Genomic DNA, 18,844 nt, shown 5'->3' on the forward strand with positions numbered 1-18,844 from the left:
GATGTGAAATGCAGTGTGGGGGAGTGAGGGATGCAACAGGTGAGGTGAGGGTACAGGGGAGTGAGGAATGGGATGAAAATGAAGGAGGGAGGGAGGGGAGGGGGGGAGGGGGGATTTGAGGAGGGGAGTGGTGGGGGGAAGTCGCCACAGAGCACACTATTCACTTTTTCTTAATGAGATGCCTTGGTCTGGGGACCTTCACAATAGGTCCCTGAGTCATAATGACCCTACTGAAAAGAATAGTCCAACTGTCCAGTGCCCTCAGTGAGGGTCGTGAGGGGTCTCTCTCTGTGTCTCTGTTGCCCTCTGTCTCCCCTCCTCATGTAATGTGACAGCAGTCAGACATTTGTCATGTGGACTTGTATTCCTGGATTAGCAACAAAGTGGACTCTCTAGAGCTCATGACTAAATCCCCGCAACTGCCTCACAGTTACCACAGGATTCTAAACCAGTGAGGTAACCTCCCTGATCTGCTTTTCTTGGATTTTGTCATGGGGATGATGATTTAGTGTTGATGGCAAATGAAGTAAAACAGTACTTGGAGACATTTCTGAAGAAAGAAATAAGACAATGAAAACTGAATAAAATTAGTTAGCTCCAAATCAGCATAATTTCCAACCAACAATAATAAGGAGATTTGCTAAAGAAAATAATCACAAGGCGATTGCACCGAACAGTTCTCAGTGCTTCTCCGGGAACTGCTTGACCCTTCGTCTCACCAAAGCTTCAGATCGTCTCCTAAGGCAGTAACCTTATTCTCATTTTGGAGAGACTCAGCCTCCGGAATCACTGCAAGGTGAGAATGACTGTCCCAAAGTCTGGAAGCTCCAGATGCCTATGAAAAATATCTGTTTGCTCTTCATGGCTGGTTTTACAGAAGACAGAGATGTTAGTAAATATCCCATTTTTTTAGATGACAGTAATTTTGGTGTCCTTTAGCAACACATGAAAATGAATGGGTGATGTGAAAGTTGAAAACATAAATATCAATATTTAAATAAGGAGTGTTAATCAACAAGTTGAGTAATGAACAGGGAGGGATTTTTTTTTTAAGTAAACGTGATTGTCCCTAACCTCAAAACTCTTCTAGTATTTGTGGAGGTAGACTATCACAGGAAAAAACACAAAATCGTTCATGTATCTGGAAGTCTGATGGGGTTAGTGGTAAGGGAGTGGGGAGAAGAATGGTGAGTGCTGGTGCGTCCACCGGGATAAGCTAGGCCTTTATAAATAGAGCCCTTCATAGTTTACAAATGACTTCCATTTTCCATGATCACATTTAACCCCCTACGAGGAACAAGCAAGGAGCAGTCTGTTCTTAGCCCTACTTTACAGATAGGACACAAAGCTGAGAGAGGCCCAAGGCTGGTCAGCATAAGTGACAATTCTGGAACTTGAAACCACAGTTTTCTAGGCCCAGTATCCAAGTGCTTTCCCCAGAAAGTGAACTGAGGGTAACACAGTGACCTGCATGTATGTGACACATTGCCTGCTAAATGAGTGGAGAAACGCACACGACAACGACGAGGTGAATCTCAACCCCACCCGGCCTATATATATGGTTGCTCTGGGTCTCTACCCTCTGCTCACTTCCTCATCCCTTAAAACTCACCTCTCCAGGGAAGGGTATAGTACAGTGGTTAGAGTGTGTGCTTAGCATGCACAAGGTCCTGGGTTCAATCCCCAGTACCTCCATTTAAACAAACAAACCAACCTGATTACTTCCCCTCCAAAAAATAAAATATATTAGATAGAAAATTTTTAAAGAACCTCTCTTCTTACTATCCAATCTTCCATGAGAACTGCTGATCACTGCAGAGAAAATTTTTCTTTCCCAGCAGGAAAAAGGGCTTTTCAGGGCCTGAGTCTGAAACCCACTTTGTGAAAATTCAGAATTGAAATGCTTGTTTGCTTGTTTCATTTGCATCTTTTGAAAAGATCTGTGAGCACGCATTTGGCCTAGATTTATGTTGAAAAGGCCTTTAGACTTTAATATTTACAACATAAAATGATTCAGTTTTCCTCTGATGGAAGTTGCATCATTTCAGCTATCTGAACCCAGTTCAGCACTTCCATTTTGTTCCTGTCTACCCACCAGCATACACATGCGTGCACATGAATGCACATGCAAACATGAATACACGTGAGTGCTTGCACACACACACACACACACACACACGCACACACACATGGATGCACTCACACGTCAGAATTTTCATGCACACAGTGACCCAGTCAATCAGAGTAGAAGGAATGAGCATCAGGCTATTCCTCCCGCTGTGTTTGACACTTCACTACTTCATTCTCCCTCTTCATCCATCCCTTCCTTCCTATCCTTCTGACATTGTCCTTTTAGAGACATCACTCTGATGCATCCTGGTACCACAAAATTCTGGGATATAGGAAAGCTTAAGGTCACCCAAAGCCTGAATTCTCTCCCACAGTAGACAGGCCGAAAAGTTCAGACTTGCTTGAAGGCCTCCAGTAACAGGGCACTTGCTCCCCCCTCTAAAGTAGTCTATTCTCTTTCTCACATATCCTGACTTCAGGCTGGTCACTTAGCTAAAGTTCTAGTCCTGGCCCTGTTCCTATCCCCAGGTGACCCAGGACACATCAGTTCCTGTCCTAGGACTCATGTTTCTCATAACGGAATTAGAACAAATGATCTTCCCAATCAAGAAATTTTGATAAATCAGAAACTACTAAAATTTTCTTTCTTATTTTGAGCCAAATATCTCCTTCTCAAGAGTGCCTATCCCTGGTCCAAGGTCTGCCCTCTGGGGCTACACCTTCATCCATATGCTAGAGAGCGGATAGCTTCACCTTGTCCTCCAGGCAAGACTGTCCCTCTTTCCGCGGGCTTTGTCCTGGTAACGACTCGTGCCCACCCCACATCCATGTGGCCCACCTTTCACTCCAGCTATTGCTGCTGCAACCAGCATCGGTGGGTGTAGCCCAACAACACTTTTTTTCTTTTGAGTTATAGTCAGTTTACTGTGTTGTGTCAATTTCAACAACTCTTCATCTCAGCTGCACTGTCCTCCTCCCGCTTTCTGCCCTGGAAGTACTTTACCTTCTGACTCCCCACTCTGGGTTCTGAGGAATCTATGCAGGCCATTTTGGACCAGAGTGACCAACCATCCCAGTTTTTCTAAGATTCGGGTGTCCCCAGGATGCAGGATTCTCAAATTGGAAATCAGGACTGACCCAGGCAAATTGAGACACGTTGGTCACCTTAGTCTGAACTTAGCAGGACATTAACACCCAAAGGCAGCCGTCAGCAATGGAGAAGTCAAGGAGCTGACAGATGGTGCTCTTCTCCTGGACAGATCTTTGGAGGTGACTTCTACCTGCACAGCCCCTCAGAAGGTCCTGGAAGGATTAAGCCTCAATTGCCCACAGTGGAATCAACTCGCAAATCTCTCTATGTGAGAAGGCTCTCTCTCTATCCTGTCTTGCTCTCCTCAGTCCCCACACTCATATTTCTTGGGAATCATGTCCCTTAATAAATGACTAACACACAAAAGCCCTCCCTCATCTCAAGCTCTGCTTTGGGAGAAGACCCCAGGCTCTGGGAATTTGGGTTAATAAAAATGTTACAGGGTTGCCCTCTTTACATACTGGATTTCTGGTTCTGAGGTCCAAATAACATTCTATGAGGGTAAAGACCACCAAAAAGTTTCTCAATTTCTCTACAGCGCCTTAGTATTTTTGTTTGCACTCAAACCCAGCCAGGCAAATCACTTCTGCAGTCGTTGGTTCATTTCCTCAAAATATGGAATTTGGAGGGGCTACATCTGAGAATCACACAAGGGATCTTGTCTCTGATCAAAATCAAATCAAAACACCTCTGGTGGAGGCATAGCAGGCATTTTATTTCCTGACAATATTTCTCCCATCGGAATTCAATTTTAGTAAATGAAATTCGTGTAGATATAGGTGCAAAAACTGAGAATAACTTGACTCATAGTCCCTCAATAAAAAAAAAAAAATTAGGAAAAACATATTATCAATAGAAAAGTGAGAAGAAACCTACTAAACTCTAACACATATTCTGAGTCAAATCGAGCTTTTCTGATGGCAGGATAAGAAGGCAAGGTAATTGAGTATTTTTCAGTTATCAGTCGCCACTACTTCTGCAGAACCTGGCATGTATCATCTTACTTCATTCCTTAGAACATCCCCAGGGGTTACATGTACCCTTGTCACTCGTGTCTTATGGTTGGAGAAATAGAGGCTTGGAAAATTTAAGGCACTCAACCAAGGTCACAAAACTAGCAATTTTCAGAGCTGAGGTCCAGACAGGCTCACATCACCCCTTTATGTTGTCCACTTTTGACCTGTGTGTCGTTGCTCCAGCCCCTCCCTCTACCAGGAATTCCCTTTCTCACCAACACCTCCAGCTCTGCCTTCAGACATTCTGCTGGTTCTTCCTGGCCTAGATCCTCTCACCTCCTACAGCTTCCCAAGCCACTGCTCCCTCCACTGAGTTTCCACAGTTATTTCCTATTTCCATCATGTAAATGCCTATATCAAATATGTAATGAGCACTTACTCTATAGCAGGCCCTGCACTAAGCATTTTACATACATTGTCTCTACATCAACTCTTATCTCAAGTCACAATTATTTCCCCTATTTCATAGCTGAGAAGACAAAGTACAGAGAGGTTAAATAAGATGGGGCCACTCTCTCACTCCCTCCTGATCCCAGGCTAGAGAAAGGAGTTTCCGAAATGACTGAGAAAGTCAGTGCAGTTGGCCAGGGGCGCTGGTGCCCAGTTAACTTTCAGATCAGCCTTGTCATCCAAAGCTCCTCCCCGGGCACTTAACACTGCAGATTTTCCCTCCTCGATCTTCCTCCCACAGCGCAGAGCCTCAGTCTTCAGCCCCAGATGTATACTGAGTGTCCACCATGTTCCAGGCACTGTTTCAGATGCCCAGAAGCTTACCTACTATTTGGAGGTAGACATGATAGATGGGTATAACGGTACATAGAGAGATAACAAGACATATTACTAGCTGATAGTTTCTTTTTGCTTAAGAAAAGTTACTCGGAACTTATTAAGAGGAATCAATTTCCACAAATGATTAGGACCCTGGCATTTTATAATTTCATAAAACTATTAAGGTACAATAAATCATTTTCTGTCCAGTAGAGACAATAACCTCAAAGTTCTGTGTTTTATTGCTCTGCAGAACATAACCAGTTTTAATCTAACTTTGCAATCTCATCTTAGTATTTCTATTTTCTCTGATGAACTGACTGTAAAATCCCACTTTCATATATTCCTCTTTTGAATTTGCCTTGTTATTAAAGAGTTTAATAAAATGATGGCATATGCATGTATCTAGCTAAGTGAGAATTATGTTTTTAATATTTTTAGGATTATGCTTTGACAGTCATGTTCAGAGGGTTAAAACAGTAAAAGTGATGATGAGTGGATGAGTGGCTCCTCCAGAACCGGGCCTCTCAGAGGAGGTGTGTCCGTGAGCTACAGGACTAAAAGGAGCAAAAATGAGGGCAGGGCATTTTAGGTGCAGGAAACAGCTGAGAAAAGGACCAAAGCAGGAAAAGGAGTTGGCTCACTGGGTGAGGGTGGAGGTAGGAGGTGTAGGGGGAGGGACTCCTGATTTCTAGCATTTGCCAAAGTCTGTAGTGTAAATACTCCTACCATTTTGAGCAGAAAAAGTACATGAGGCTAAACAGGCGGTTGGGAAAGAACACACATGAGCCATTTCAGCCAGTTCCAGCATACTACTTGGCTATTCCAGAAGAATAAATAAGGCTAGAAGAGCAGGGGAGACAAAGTAGGTTCAGGAGATGAAGTCAAAGAGACAGGCAGGAGGCAGATCTTGGAAGGAGCTCTTGGAAGTTTTGCTTGTATTCCAATTATGATGGAAAGCTATTTGGAGGATTTTTTTTAATTAAAGTATAGTCAGTTTACAATGTTGTGTCAGTTTCTGATGTACAGCATAATCATTCAGTCATACATGTACAGACATATATTCCTCTTCACCATTTGCAGGATTTTTAAATTCAAGAGTGATACTGCCTGTTGATGCTTCTCTTGAGAGTAAGGGGGAGGAGAATAAGGAGGAACATAAATCTCTCTCCTAGTTTTATGCATTAGCAATGAACATGCCCATGTGTCTCAACTTCTTCTCCTTAGGCGTAGCAATATATATAGTTTTCTCCATTTTCTCTCAGTAGCAAACACTCAATTTTTTGGAAAGAAGGTAAGTAAGTTCATTCTTTTAAGGCTATACATTGGATCCTTGACTTATGGAATAAAAGCTATTCTAGTAGGAAAGACCAAGAAGAATACCCTGAAATTGTCCCCATCCCCCAACTCTTGACTGAGGTAAACAACATATCCTTAAAGAATAAAGTTTTAGAACTACATAAACCATGCTTGAGAATACTTTGACCCATTTACTGAGTAACATGGAAATCCACTAGTTTTGAGTGCTCCAAAGCAAGAAAGTTATGTGTAGAAGGTTTAGATTGTGGCATAATCAGCCCTGCTTGGACCACATTATCAGGCAGAATCCATGGTACTAAAGGTATCTGTGGTGGGAAAAGATGTTAGGCTCTGTAGAAGGGTTGCAGTGTACACCCTGGTAGTTCCAGAGCAACACAATGCCATCCAGAGTAGAGAAATATGGAGCACTTGAAAAGAGCTCCCAGCATGCTACTGATCCCTGGTAGAGTATCTGACCGTGGGACATTAAGTGACCTTACAGCCGGAGCTCCCCATCATCCTTTAGACTGTCAGGCTCACCAAGTCACAAGTCAACGGCGGGCTCAGCATCGATTCATCATAAGATCCTGGTTGCTTAAGGGCTTGGAAGGAGATTGAAAGAGCAGGGGTAAAGATATGTGTATAGACATATAAGAGTGACCACAGAGTGTGAGGATCTCAGTATTGCAAGCTAACACTGGCCAGAAAGCATGCCCTGCAGAAGAGACACCAAAAAACCAAGTGGACAGGGTGATTCAGCCAGCAGATGTCAGCCAGCCTCTGGTCTTGCCCACCCTGGGGCTTGTGCAATGAGTTTGTGAGTGCTATAACAGTGGAAAAGCCAGGGTGGCAGAAATAGAGGCTACCCATGACCCAACAGCAGGAGTTCCTCTCCCCAAGGTTGGTATAGCTACAACCACTGATAGGTGTCTAACTGGCAGCTAGAGAAACTAACACTAACCAGTCACTTGCAGGCCAGTTGATTACACTGAACCTCTTCTACCTGAGAAGGGGCAGCAATTCATCTTGACTAGAAATGACATATATTATGGATATTGGTTTGCCTTTCCTGTCCACCAGGCCTGAGACAGCACTGCAACCCAAGGGCTTCTAGAGCATCTGATCTTCTGACATGGGATTCTACGTAGCATCACCTCAGCCCAAAAGATCCACTGTATATATAGCAAAGATGGGGTAGCAGCGGGCACATGACCATGGCATCCACTGGTCCTGCCACTCGCCACATCACGCAGAAGCTGCTGGGTGAGAGAGCAAAGGAATGGTCTCTTAAAGGTAAAGCTGAGGAACCAGCTTGGAGATGACACTCTGCAAAGACAGCGTCATTCTTTAAAGTGTGATATATACTTTAAACTTATGGCCATTCTATGGTGCTATGCCTCCAAGAAGCAGGATATGAGTCAGGAAAATGGAAGTAGGAGTGGCATTGTTCAACATCACTTGAGTGTTTGTTCTTCCATCCATGCAACTTTAGGCTCTGGAGTTTAGAAGTTTTATTGCCTGTAGGGGAAATATTTCCATCAAGGAGACCTAGTCAGAGTCCCACTACACTTAAAGCTATTGCGACCACTTGGTTACTTTGGGCTCCCCCTGCCGGGAGACCATCCACCGTGGAAGCAGTTACTATGATAGCAGTGGTGACTGACCCTGCTCACCATGAGGCAGGACGCCTGCTACATAATCCTGGCAGGGAGGAATGTCTTTGGAGATCCACTGGTGCATCTCTTGTTATTCTCATACCCAGTTTTAACCAGAAGTGTGCAAGTACAGGAATATGGTCTGCTAAAAGCACAAGAACCATATCTCAGACCTCTAAGGGATGAGGTTCTTAGCTACCCTCCCTCCCAGTCTTCATCACTGCAACAAGCAGATATGCTAGTGTTGCCAAGAGATAGGGGAATTTTGAAAGCATGGAAAAGGTAGATGATGAGGATTAGTCCTGGTCTCAGCAACCCCAAAAGGGGACACTATAATTTGTCCATTTGTTCGGTCTTGTGACTCTCCCCAGAAATGATGGCCAAGCAGGATCCTTGAGAAGCTATGCCCCAAAGAAGAAAACTTAAAAAGACACACATTCTGGTGACCCTGATCTCCAAGGTTTAAGATAAAAATCTCAAAAACTTTTATCAAGTTAAAAATACAGTTTACCTTAAAAGGAGTAAAAATCTGACTACCATTGAACTGCTCATTAGCAATACAGAATGCTGGAAACCATGACACCATGCCCTCAAAATTTTTAGGGGAAATTCTTTTAAGCCTTGAATTCTATGTCCAGTATCAAGTGTAAGGTTAAAATTAAACATATTAAAACTCATAAAATTCATCACCATCTCTGGAAAAAAATTACTTGAGGGTTTGCTATAATAAAGTTAATCAAGAAATATGAACACTGGGGATACAAGAAACAGTGGTGTTCTGGCTAGTTACTTTTGTGTCTTAACAAGGCACCCAAATTTACAGGTGGAAAGTAACAATTTCATTATGCTCAGGGATTTTGTGGGTCAGGAATTTGGACAGGACACAGTAACAATCGCTTGTCTCTGTTCCTCAGTGTCTGGGGACTCAGCAGAAGACACAAAGGATGGAGGTGACTCAAAGGGTTAGGGCAGGAAACATCTGGTGACATGTGCCCTCAGATGTCTGGTGATTGATACCAGCTATGGGCTGGGGCCTCAGTAGAGCCATCAACCAAAACATCGACTTATGGACTGTCTATGTGGTCTCTCCACATGAGCTAGTTCGGTTGCAAGAGAGAACCTCCCAAGATAGTATGACAGAAGGGCAAGGCCTCTTTGCACTCTGAGCTCAGAAGTCACATGGCATCAGTTCCACTGTAGTCTACTGGTCAAGACATTCACAAAGTGCACCTGGGTTCAAGGAGAGGATGCAGGGATGAAAGAAGACAATGGCAGATGGGAGACTCTGTAATGGCCATCTTTGAAAATGCAATCCGCTACAGCAGTGAGCAAGGAAATTAATAACATTGTAGATAGTCTGAGTAGCAGTCAGTGATGAGATTGTGAGGCATGATGTAATTGGAAAGAATGGAAAATTTTGAAGCATGAGCATAATATAAAAAATGAATTAAATACAGACTACAATTCCAGATGAGTTTAAAATAATATGGGTAATAGTGATGAAGGAGGGAGAGAGAGGGTACAGTGTGTTAAAGGTCTTATTCATTTGAGGTGGTCAAAGTTAGAGATTATTTCTGGACGTTAAAATAAGATTACGTTCACATGTATTAGTTAACTATATAAAACTCTTGTATAATACTATGTCATTAAAAACAACAGCAACAAGTTTCAAGTCAATCATTAGATGATTAGAAATAAGATGTAATTTTTTTTTGCTATGGCCATCTAAAAGTTTATATTGACAAGTTGCATACATTTTAAAATTATAATGCAATATTTTTACACTAAGAATAACTATATATACACTTCACTTACATTGCTGATATATAATAATTACCCAAACTGTCTTGAGAAATGAGGCTTAATATAGATTCAAACTAAGTAGAAGATCAGTCTCAATTACAACATTTCTTTCACAACTAATTAGAGATAATCCACACATTTGCTGAGTATTAAAAAAGTCCCACGCTTTGTGGTGTGTTCTGGGAATTCCAGTATATTTTAGATGAGGGATGTTGACCATGAAGGAGTTCACTGCTGTGCTCACTGGTAAAGTTGGAGGAACTCTGGTCCAAAGGAGGGGCTTGACCTCCATCCACTGGCCTCAGTGCAGCTCAGGTGGGGATCTGACTGAGTGAGTGAATGCAGCCTGGCAGTTTGGGAGGCCTGAGTGGAGGGGAGGGAACAGCACAGCTTTAAGAAGAGGGCCCACTCCTGGGAAAGGGACCATCAGGACTTGGTGCTTGGTCCCCTGGCTGGTGTGTAAAAGCCCCTTGTGATGTGCTGATTCTTGTGACCTCTTCCAGGAACTTGAGCACTTTTAGCGTCTCCTCCATCTCTTCCTGTATAGACTGTAAGGATCTCTCGTTCTTCAGTTCTTGGATGAGAAAACTGATTTCCTTCCTCGAGCTTAGGTTGATCGTCATCAACTTTGTGTAAGTGTCAGCGAGGCTGGGTATATTTACTGGCTCCTTCTCTAGCCTTGCACTCTTTACAGTTGTCTCCATCTTGGCATGATCCTTTTTAGCCACACAAAGCTGGTCGATGAGGTGGCATTTCTCCTTAATCTGTGCTGTGAGTGTTTTTGCCAGTTGCTTTTCATGTCTTCTGTTAAGTTGACTTCTAACAGACCAAATAAGTCTGAAAGTGAATGAGACACCCAGCAGTAAGGTGAGGACAGGTAGACTCAACGCTGTCTCCCAGTGGAGGCTCCAGAACATGAACTGAGAACACAGGCCATTGAACAGCAGCAAAACCAGGACTGCACTCAGCTTCCTAAGGATCAGCCCAAAGCCAAGCTCCACAGAAGACAGCAGCCCCTCCATGGCACTGACCCACCCAGGGCTCTGCCCAGTTACCATGGAGCCACCAGCCACAACAAGCCCCAGAGGACACCCCAACATTCCACCTGGAGTCCAACCAGCAACTGACATCCTGGATTGGTCAGTGTTGGTGGGGAGGAGGCGTGGCTGTCAGAAGAGAGGGTTGTAACTAAAATGTCATTTTCTCCATTGTCTAACGGTAATTTTTTCTTACCTCTTTCTTTTTGTGTTTATATCTGTATACCATAAAAAATAAAGTGAAATGTATCAATGTAAAGCTTATTATTTCACAAATCTTTAAAATTCATAACCCTCGACAGTATCAGAAAAATCAGTGTATGAACCACATGTTTGAATCACATCCATTAACACAGAACATATATCCTCTGTCACATTTCAGTAGAAACACACACACTCTCATGGCATGCATCCATCAGTCTGATGGTGGCTGAACTTGATGAAAATGAAAAAAAAATCACAATGAATACTTTGATATCTGTATCTTTTGCTCTAAGTAATGTTTTTAGAGCTACATGTTTTTATTTGAATATGCCATTCAGTTTGTAGGGCTGAATAATTTGACCTTGTAAGATTATACCACAAAATATTAATCCATTCTCTTAATAATGGACATTTGGGTTAGTTCAAGTGTGGGTTATTATGAATAAATATTTTTGATTATATATATACATGCATCTTTTTTCTAAATATCTGTTTTCATTTACTCTGTGAGACGCATACCTGGGAGCAGCTCTGTTGGGTAAATCTGTGCTAAACACTCCTTCATTTTGGAAGAGGTTTCTTTAGGTATAATTTACATGCCATAAATTCACTCATTTAAATACAAAATTCTTTGGTTTGTGTGTGTAAATGTGCAGAGTTGTGTCTCCCTCACAATCCCATTTTAGAGCAATTCTATCCCAGGGGAAAAAGATTTCTCAGTCCACAATTTTCTTTATCAGCTTCATTTGACACAGTCAGTCTCTCTTTCTCTTTGAAATGCTTCCATGATATAGATGCCAGTTCAATGCATTCTACCATTTTTATAATTGTTTTCGTTGTTGGTTTCTGTTTTTTTATGAACTGACTGGCCTTTCCTTCTGTGACTCCGCTGATGGTTTCCACTTTTCTTCCAAACCCTTTAGCATTAGTTTTACTCAGGAATCAGTTTTTTTTTTTTTTCTTTCATAGTTTACATTAGGGTTTACTCTTGATGTTGTACATTCTGTGGGTTTTGACAAGTGCATAATGACATGTAGCCACTATAGTGTCATACAGAATATTTTCATTGCCCTAAAAATCCCTTGTGCTTCATCTATTCATTCCTCCCTCCCTCTCCTCAAACCCCTGGAAACCATGATCTTTTTATTGTTTCTGTAGCTGTGCCTTTTCCAGAATGTCATTTGGTTGGAATCATACAGTTTTTAGCCTTTTCAGACTGGCTTCTTTCATTTAGTAGTGTATCTTTTAAGTTTCTTATATGCCTTTCATGGCTTGATAGATATATATATATTTTTTTACTGAACATATATCTTTTAATTTACATATATTTACTGTTCACTGTTTCTAAGAACGTTTAGAGATTTAGCTTTTTAAACTTACATAGTTATCAAAGGAATAAAGCCAACCACAAAATAAGAATTAACTCAAAAAGATACATACACCCTGCTATTAACAGCAACATTATTTATAATTGCCAAGATACGGAAGCATCCTAAGTGCACATCAATAGTTGAATAGATAATGGAGATGCAGTGTGTGTGTGTGTGTGTGTGTGTGTGTGTGTGTGTGTGTGTGTACAACTCACCCATAAAAAAAGGATATTTTGCCATTTGCAACCCTTCATTCACTTTTTTTCACTTCAAAAACCAGACTTTTATAATTGACAGACATTTCCATTACATCAAAAACAACAAAATACCTAGAAATAAACTTAACCAAGGAGGTTACCTATACTCTGAAACCGAAATGACACAAAGAAAAGGAAAGATTTCTTGTGCTCTTGGATTGGAAAACTCAACGCTATCAAAATGGCCACACTACCCAAAGCAATCCACAGATCCAACACAACCCCCAAAATACTTGTGACATTCCTTACATTATTAGCACAAACAATTCCACAATTTATAAGGAACCACAAAAGGCCCCAAACAGCCAAAGCAATCTTTTGTAGGTCTCTCTCTTTTTTTCTCTTTCTTCTTTTTGTTCTCTTTTCTTGTGGTTTGATGACTAGAGAAAGTCCTTTAACATTTGTTGTAAAGCTGGTTTGGCGGTGTTGAATTCTTTTAGCTTTTGTTTATCTGTGAATCTTTTGATTTCTCCATCAAGTCTGAAGGAGAACCTTGCTGGATAGAGTATTCTTGGTTGTAAGTTTCCCCCTTGCATCACTTTAAATATACCATGCCACGCCCTTCTGGCCTGCAGAGTGTCTGCTGAAAAATCAGCTGATAACCTTATGGGAGTTCCTTTGTATGTTATTTGTTGATTTTGTCTTGCTAATTTTAACATTTTCTCCTTATCCTTAATTGTCAATTTGAAGATTATGTACCTTGGTGTGTTCCTCTTTGGATTGATCCTGTGTGGAACTCTCTGCACTTCCAGGACCTGGGTGACTGTTTCCTTTCCCAAGTTGGGGAAGTTTTCCGTTATTATCTCTCCAAAATTTTTCTCAGGTCCTTTCTCTCTCTCTTCTCTTTCTGGGACCCTTATAATGCAAATATTAGAGCACTTCATGTTGTCCCAGAGTTCTCTTAAATTGTCCTCATGCCTTTTTTTTCTTTTTCTTTTTTCTCTTCTGAAGTAGTGATATCCCCTAATCTGTCTCTAGCTCACTGATCCATTCTTCTGCCTCATTTAGTCTATTCTTGGTTTCTTCTAGTGTATTGTTCATTTCACTGATTTTAATCTTCAGCTCTGTTTGGTATTCTTTATATTTTCCAACTCTTTGCTAAAAACTTCACTCTGTGCATCTAATACTCCTCTTGAGTTCTCTGAACGTCTTGGCCATCATTACTTTAAACTCTTTCTCAGATAAATTGCCCATCTCTTCATCACTTATTTCTTCTTCTGGGATTTTATCTTGTGCCTTGGCTTGGGAGGTATACCTTTGCTGCCTCATATCATCTATTGTTCTATGTGTTTGTGGATTCCTTCCACAGGCTTTGAGATTATTGTTTTCTTATTTTTAGTATCTGCTTCTGGTGGATGAGGCTGGACTAGAGGCTTATGCAGGTTTCCTGGCAGGAGAAGCCAGTGCCTGCCCACTGTTGGGTGAAGGTTGGTCCTGGACCTCTGGTGGGTGGGGCTGTGTCTAGAGGCCTTTGTGACTTAGAAAGTCTGCTGATGGGTGTGGCTGTGTTCCCTCCCTGTATGTTGGTTGGCCTGAGGCTTCCCTACAGGGTGGGGCTAGGTCTTGGTGTTAATGATCCAATCAAGATGTCAGCCTCCTGGAAAGCTCATGTAGATTAACACTCCCAGAATGTCTGCCACCAGCTTTTATGTCCCCTGAGTGAGCCACAGCCATCCCCCATATCCCCAGGAGACCCTCCAAATCCAGCAGGAGGGCCTGGCCCAGGTTCCTATGAAATCACTGCCTCTGCCCTTGGACCTGGTGCATGTGAGTTTCCATGTACACTTCTCAAGTGAATGTAGTCTCCATTTCCCCTAGTCCCATGAGGCTTCCAGAGCCAGGCCCCCTTGGCCTTCAAATCAGATGTCCTGGGGTCTCCTCTTCCCAATGCCAGGACCTGAGCTGGGGAGCCTGACGTGGGGCTTAGAGTGCTCACTCCTGTGGGAGGGCCTCTGTGACTTAACAAATCTTCAGCTTGTGGGTCGCCCACCTGAAGGGTATGGGGCCCAATTATATCACGAGCATAACCCTCCTACCATCCTGCTATGGTTCCCTCTTTATGTTTCCAGTTGAAGAAGGTCTAGGTTCCTCTTTTTTCAATGGTTGTTTAGCATTCAGTTGTGGTTTCGTTGCAGTCACAAGGAGAGGCAAGCTCGTGGTCCTATCACTCTGCTATCTTCAATAAGGTGTAATTTCAAACCACTAAAAGAATTAAAGTAACAAAAACAGTGAAACAAATAACAAGAAGGTATTTTAAGTTGGAAACATAAAATAAGATAGTAGTCATTTATCACAATAATGTGACTTTAATGTCCATTTTAAGGAGAGATTCCTGAATTGGAACATTTTAAATCCAATTCTGTGTTATTTACCAAAAAAAAAAAAAAAGCCTAAATTATAAAGAGAGCATGAGAAAGAGAGAATAAAAACAGTCCAAATAGAATTGAAGGTGAAAAGCATCAAATGGGAAGGAGACAGATATTTTATATTAGAAAAATTACAACCCCCAAAGAAAATATAATAGTCATAACCTTTATGACTGAGCAACATAAACATTGATATTTATAAAGCTAAAACCCTCAGACAAACCACAAAAATTGACAAGCCACAATCTTAGTATGAGATTTAATCTCTCTAAGAGATTAAGATACCAAGTAGACAAAAAAAGATTAGGCCATGGAGGATTTAAATAAAGCAAGTACTTCAATCTACCTCTTATACTTTTGTATGAATTATCTGTATCTAATTCAATTAACTGTATAGTCATATTTCTAATATGAGCTGCACCCAATAAATAGACTGTATGTTTTTTTCACATTTTTTTTGAAATAGACTTTTATTAGGCCAAAGAAAATAAACTGCCAATTTCCAAAAGACAAAAATCATACACAGGCCACACTCACTGAAAGGTGAAAGGATTCAATAAAACCAGATATCACAAAGACCTCATTTGGCAATGAATCTTGGTTTAAAGTGAATACCAAAACTGACATTACAAATAATTAGAAATAAAAAACAGAGAGAGTACTAAGGATAAAAATCTCTAGAATATGGACAAAGGCATACTCAGTGACAGCTTTGGTTATAATTGCATTTATTAGCACACAAGAAAGACAAAAAATAGAGGAAGGATTCAACTCAAGAAGGTACAAGTAAATTAAAAAGAAAGAAGGAAGGAAGGAAAGAAGGAAAGAAAGAAAGAAAGAAAGAAAGAAAGAAAGAAAGAAAGAAAGAAAGAAAGAAAGAAAGAAAGAAAGAAAGAAAGAAAGAAAGAAAGAAAGAAAGAGAAAGAAAGAAAGAAAGAAAAGCAAAGTGGGAGGAGAGTGTAGCTCAAGTGGTAGAGCTCGTGCTTAGCCTGCACAAGGTCCTGGGTTCAATCCCCAGTACCTCCTCTAAAAATAAATAAATAAATAAATAAATAAATAAATAAATAAATAAATAAATAAATAAATAAATAAATAAAATTACCTCCCACCCCTAAGAAAAAAAGAAAAAAGACTTGTATGAGATACCAAGGACAACAAGAAAGAAAGGAAGAAAGGAAGGAAGGAAGAAAGAGAGGAAATATCAGCCTGTAGGATACTGAAAGCTGTAGGATTAGATGAGATGATGTAACACAGTTGTGTAGACAGGGCCCAGGACAAAGCTGCAGCAGTCTGAGTTTCGGCAAAGAGCCAGCGAAGGAGACTGAGAAGGATGACCGAGGGTGGGAAGAGAATCCAATAAGACTGATGTCAAGGGAGCAGACTTTCCCCAAATGAAGAAGTGGCCTCCTGTTGACCGCTGCTGGGAGACCAAATCACGTGACATCCAAAGCGTGTGCACCGCAGGCAGCAACGTGGAAGTAACCAGGGACCTTGATGACCACCGTGTTGCACAGAGAAGCCAGATGAAAGAGCAGGGCTGGGGTGGGGAGTGTGCTCAGCAGGCGTGTCACATTTTTAAAGAAGGAAAATCTCTCTCCTGGATGGAGGTGATGCATTCGGAGGGTCTCACGGTGCCTGGCTCATCACGGGGCTTGCTGACACTTTCCTGTCGCTCACTCCTCACCTTCCATTCACTGACTGGAAATGCCATGGCTGTTTCCTTTTTTCAGAGTGGGTCTGTCTGGGATACCAGCACAGCTTCCTTGATATTATTTCTGTTAGAAAAGCAAGCATGACTTATTCTGTTTGAATGAAACTCCTTTTCTAGAAAGAGGGCAGCCAGCATGATGGCGAAATGCCAGTTTCCAGAGTTAGATGGTCCTAAGTTAAATCCTGGTTCCACCCCCTTGAGCTGTGTGGCCAGTGGGGATTTTGTGTTAACTCTCAAGCCTCAGTTTCTTCATCATTAATCATTCATTAGAACAGTACTTGCCTCGTCGATGCACATAATAAGCATCTGGCACCTATGTTAACTATCACTTCAAGAATTTCACTATGTCTTTTTTTTTTTTAGAGGCAGTTCCTTCTACAATAAAATAAAAGAGCTTCCCACCAGCTTGGCAGAATATGGATGCTTCAGTGTGATGCAGGGGCTGGGAGCTTGCTCGGATAGCCAGGTCAGTCGTGGGAACTGATGACACCAGGACTGCTTTGCCTGCAAAAGCACACTTCCATTGACAGCTCCCCAGCTGCCTGTCGCACAAGCATCTCCCCCTTCCCTGGCTTTTACTCTTCCCCCAGAATCCCAGGACATCCAGGTGTAGGTTCCTTAGCCTAATAAGGAGACATTCTGACTTTTTAGGTTATTTTTTCTCCCCAGCCCCCAGCACATGGTAAAAAACCGTAATGATTGCTTCTTAAATGAATGACCTCACCCGGGACGAGCACCAGCACCTACGTCCTTGTGCTGCCTGCCAGGCCGGTGTCATCATGATTAACACAGCAATCCCCAGCTGACAGCCCGGCCGCTAGCCTACCACACACCCTGACTGGGGGACTTATGGCTTTATATTTTTAAATTGTCCTCTCCAGCACCGTCTGATAAATCAACACACAAGTCATTAAATGGTTCATTATCCCAGTAATATGATTCATCCTTTGTGCCAAGAAACACAAGAGATGTCAGGAAACTTAGAAATATCCCATTTGAAGCCACGAGTGCCCATCCACATAACAGATTAACTGGATGAGAGAGACCACTTGGACCTGAAGGTCAAAGAGAAGGCTCAATAGGTGGTGGTCCTCCTTCCAGCAGTCCTTGAACTCCGTTGGAAAATGTAAGTCAGAGTCTTACTAGGCAGACTCCATGTCTCGCCATCCTCTCTCTCAAATGCTTGGAAGGCAATTTGGCTGATAGCAAGAGTCTGGTATAGAATTAACAATGAAGCACACTCAGCTAGATCACTTCTGCAGAAAGGATATCAGGTCAGGAGCTGTAGAAGGAACAGTCTCAGTTTTGCCATCAGGTGTGAAACTCTGGATGCACCACCTGAAATCACAACACCTTGGTTTCATCATCTGTCATATAAGCAAGTGATTCTCCATGCTTTCCAGCTTCTTTCTAATACTAAGATTCTACGATTCTAGTGTTTTAGGAGACGAGAGAGGAAGGGAGAGTTCAGAGCTTGGTTAGAGTTGAGATTTAACTACAACTGGTGTGTGGAATTAGACAAGAGACCTGTCTCCCCCAAATCTAAATCCACCATTTTGCATGAAGGTCAGGGTCCCCCCTGCCTAGTTTTTGCTGATTGCATCAGTGAAGACTCTTTTTGTGGAAAGAAATCAAAAATCCAAATAAAACTGCCTTAAGCAAAAAGGACTTTTTTTTTTTTGGTTCTGGATATCTGTTTTGGCTCTATTGCAACACCATGAACTAAAACAAAGACTCTACACCCATGGAACTCAATTCTAGCTAAAGAAATAGATAATGAACAAAAAATATGTAAACATATAATACAATGTCAGATAGTGATAAGTGCTATGAAGACAAACAAAACAGGGTAAGTAGACAGAGAGGTGCTCTTTCAGGCAGGATGGGGACAGAAAGTCTTACTAAGAATTGTCTCACTAATGGCTGAGACAATTTAGGTGAAGAAGGGCGTAACAGGGAGACTATTAGAGCATCAGAGAAGAGCACTTCTCAGGAAGCATCACTATGAACTGGATGGTGGTGTGGTCAAGCAGACTGGGGAGAACCTGCATCAGGCTTCTGTGAAGGGTGGAAGGTCCCAGCATGGCCTGCCTGTGGAGGATCTGAAGAGGGAGCTGATAGTTGGCTGCGAAACTTGGGAGGACTGCCATGATAAGGCCAAATGTCCCTGCAGCCAAGAGCCCAGCATCTGCCAAGGA

The 18,844-nt window shown here is 41.9% G+C and overlaps 1 long non-coding RNA gene across 1 annotated transcript; it reads left to right on the top strand.

Moving 5' to 3' along the window:
- Positions 1-11,279: 11,279 nt before the first annotated feature.
- Positions 11,280-18,756, top strand: LOC116666070. Its single transcript, XR_004322945.1, has 3 exons — positions 11,280-11,362; positions 14,846-14,848; positions 18,746-18,756. It is a non-coding gene; the product is annotated as an uncharacterized LOC116666070 (long non-coding RNA).
- Positions 18,757-18,844: the final 88 nt, after the last annotated feature.

Source organism: Camelus ferus, chromosome 9 (assembly GCF_009834535.1).
Source record: "Camelus ferus isolate YT-003-E chromosome 9, BCGSAC_Cfer_1.0, whole genome shotgun sequence".
Taxonomy (NCBI): Eukaryota; Metazoa; Chordata; class Mammalia; order Artiodactyla; family Camelidae; genus Camelus; species Camelus ferus.